This window comes from Brassica oleracea, chromosome C1 (assembly GCF_000695525.1).
Source record: "Brassica oleracea var. oleracea cultivar TO1000 chromosome C1, BOL, whole genome shotgun sequence".
Classification (NCBI taxonomy): domain Eukaryota; kingdom Viridiplantae; phylum Streptophyta; class Magnoliopsida; order Brassicales; family Brassicaceae; genus Brassica; species Brassica oleracea.
In genome coordinates, this window is record NC_027748.1 from 9,016,720 (window position 1) to 9,020,127 (window position 3,408).

Here is a 3,408-nt window from a genome sequence, read left to right on the forward strand (position 1 = left end):
TATCGATTATAGATCGAATTATATTAATTGTACAGATTGGATTATGATACTATAGCAAGTTAGAAAAACTTTTAACTCAAAATTAGTTGAGACTTAATAGCGTATATATCACTTGTATTAGTTGAGATCTCTTCCGTTTCTATTCCGATATGGACTTTGTGCCTAAGAAATTTAAATACTAACATTTGCTCGAAAACCAACACTTCTCTAGATAAAATACTGATTTACCTTATGGTGATTAATATTGATATATAATTATATATACGTCCGTGCAGATGAATCTAGATTTGTATATCACGTCCATATACATATATAACGAAAACTGTAATTAGCACCAAAAAAATGTAAAATCGAAGTAGTCAACAGGCTCAAATAAACTCAGACGAAGGACGTAATGATAACTGAATCCTAGACTAAAAAGTCTCTCGAGCCCATGAAAATCAATTAAAAGCCCACTCGTTGTAGGCCCATACCAACTTTTCCCCCAGTTTTTTTTATAAAATTTTGTTAAACAAAAACATGCATTAATTGTACGGACGTATATATAATTATATATCAATATTAGGATTAAAAAATAAAAGGAAATGAGCTTAAATGTGAAAAAACGTCTCTTAATTAGGGGTTACAAGAGACGGGTCTTATGACACACGTGTCCCCCTTTGGGCTTTCATCTCTTCCGCGACTTCGATATTGCTCTCTTGGGTTTGAAGGAGGAGCTAGGCTCTCTCGATTGGGGCCACGATCGTGTAGCCGACGCCTCCCATCACGGCTCCGGCGAGTAGCCGTTCGTCCTCTCTAGATTCTTCCATCTCTCCTCCTGTCCTTTTCTATACTCACCGCTCTCTGAAAGGTGTAACCTTTTTCACTTTTACACGACAACAATGGCGGATTGGGCTCCGATTATCGTCAGCGTCATCCTCTTCGTGATTCTCTCCTGGACTTCTCCTCTCACTGCCCCGAACCAACCGAGGAGTAGACTTCGGTAATCTCAAAACCAACGGAAAAGCCATAGCTGTTCACACTCTCATCTTCTTCGCCATTTACTCTATTTTGATCATCGCCGCCAATCTACACATCTACAGCGGTTGTTTGTATGAATTAAAGGTGCCTAGAAACTCTATAAATTATGGGTTTTATATACCTTAAACCTGTAGTTTCTTTTCTCCTTGTTGATGTTGTAACAGACAGATATGGTGAAAGTTCTGTTTCGTACTTGTATTACTTCATTTTGCTTTTTACTTTAAAGTCTCTTTAGCTCTGTTTATTTGCTCAAATTGAGACAAAAATTGCTTACTTTCTGTCATCTTTCTTTAAACATGTTGAACGAGAGATTTGTACATTACATTGGAGCTTTTGAAGCATATGAGTTTTGATTATGTCAAGCTTTGGGTTGTGTGTGTTGTGATTGATACATAGCTTGTCTTTGGGAGCAGCATTTAGTTCTCCGACGTCTCCCATGATCAAGCGTCCAAAGAGAAAAGTAACGTTTTCTCTTCTTCTAGGATTATCAGGAGAGATCATCAACCTGAGGTTGAGGCAAACTCTTGGGATATCTCATCAACCTGAGGTTGAACAAGCTTCAAACAGCTAAGGTGAAAGCACATAAGATCATTGAGAAAGCCCCACAGGTTTGAATCAGTTTGAAAGTTTGAATCTTTTGGTACTATTTGGATTTAGAAAAGTCTGATCATTTTTTTCTTTTTGTGATTTGAAATTGAAGCTTCCTGAAGATATAAAGTGGCATTTCATTGGGAATCTGCAGAGCAACAAAGTGAAGCCTTTGCTAAGTAAGTGTTGTTGTTCGTTCATTGGTTTTGAGACTACTTGACGTTTACATTGGTCTTGATTCTTTGATTTATTTTCTTGTTTGATCAGCGGGAGTGCCTAACCTTGTGATGGTGGAAAGTGTAGACGATGAGAAGGTAAATATTCTCATTGTGTATATTGTAGGAGAAGAGTTTATTGGTTTCTATAATTTGTTGTGGTTGAGATTCAGAAAGTTTTGATCTTTGTGTCTCTATGCTCGTTGAAAGTGTGTACTTGTTTACTCATCTCTGGTTGAAAGCTTCGATCTTTTTGTGGCTATATATGTTTACTTGTTATATACTGATCTCTAGTGGGATTGGTTTGTGTGTGTTGGTTAATTGTTTTTGTTTAATCAGAATAAGTAGAGGATGAGATTGGTGATTGTTTTTGTTTGGTCTTGAATGCTTTGCTTGGTATGCATTGTTTGATCTTGTTTTTTTGAGCAACAAAAAACAACATTTTTCTAAGAACCCATAAATAAAAAACTACCATTGGAGGGTTTGAATCAAGGTATTTCTTAAACAAAGTTCTTGATTACATTTAATTAGTAAAATATTCATTAAGAGACCCAATAGGGTTTGTGGGTTAATCATGCAAAAACTAGTAAGAGTTTCTGAAGACTTGTGATTTTCAATCATGTTATTGAAGTTCGTTGAACATGTAAGCTTAAAAAAAATCAAGAAACGTATGTTATAAAACGTATACATAAAATTACAAAAGTAGAGTTTTTAATCGATTAAAGTGGAAGTATGCGAATCATGCATAGATTCACAATGTCTGTGTTCATTCCAAATATAAATTAAATTATTAGTCATGCTTTGCATTGTTCAGGTCTAAAGATTCGAAACCCACAGGAAGAAGAGTCGAAATGGATTGGGGTGGAGCCAGTAAAAGGAGGTCTTGTTGTTAAAATGGGAGATTCGGTTCAAAAGTACAATACACCGTGCGGTTTGGAGCAAGACGCACCACCGTGTCTCAGCCGCAAATTTATCCGGCCCTCCCAAGAACATTCTGATCAACCCGTTGACTGGCGACAAGGACCTCCTATCTATCGGCGTTTGGCATGGGAAGAGTACCTTGTAGCCAACCCTAAACACTTTAACAAGACCTTGACTTTGTGCCGTTGCTGAAACATAAATTTAAAGAGTTTTGGTGTTGGTATAGTATAAACACTTTAACAACGCTAAACGTCTACTTTTGATGTTGTCATGTTGAAGAGTTTGTATTGGTATTGTATTCAGCTCCACGTTTCGTTTGGTTATTGAATTTGTTTCACGAATTTTAAATTTAGACTTTATCATGGGCAGAGCCGGCCCTTGGGCCAAGCCAATGAAGTCCATGCTTCCGGCCACAAAATTTAATCAAGTATTTTCGGCCACAAAATTCATAAAAACTTCTTTAGTCTAGTGGTATAGCATACAAATAATAGACTTCTTTGCGGCGTCTTAGGTTCGAATCTGCTGTATTAAGAAATTTTTTCTTTTTTTTTTGATAAGTAGCCACATTTTTTTTTTTTGCTTCCAGCCTTCTAAAACCTAGGACCGGCTCTGATCATGGGATTCACGGTTCTATATTATTAAAAGGGAAACATTTAGAAAAAAT

At 36.5% G+C, this 3,408-nt stretch overlaps 1 pseudogene; it reads left to right on the plus strand.

Moving 5' to 3' along the window:
• Positions 1–645: 645 nt before the first annotated feature.
• Positions 646–3,085, plus strand: LOC106326641 (annotated as a pseudogene).
• The last annotated feature ends 323 nt before the right edge of the window (positions 3,086–3,408 follow it).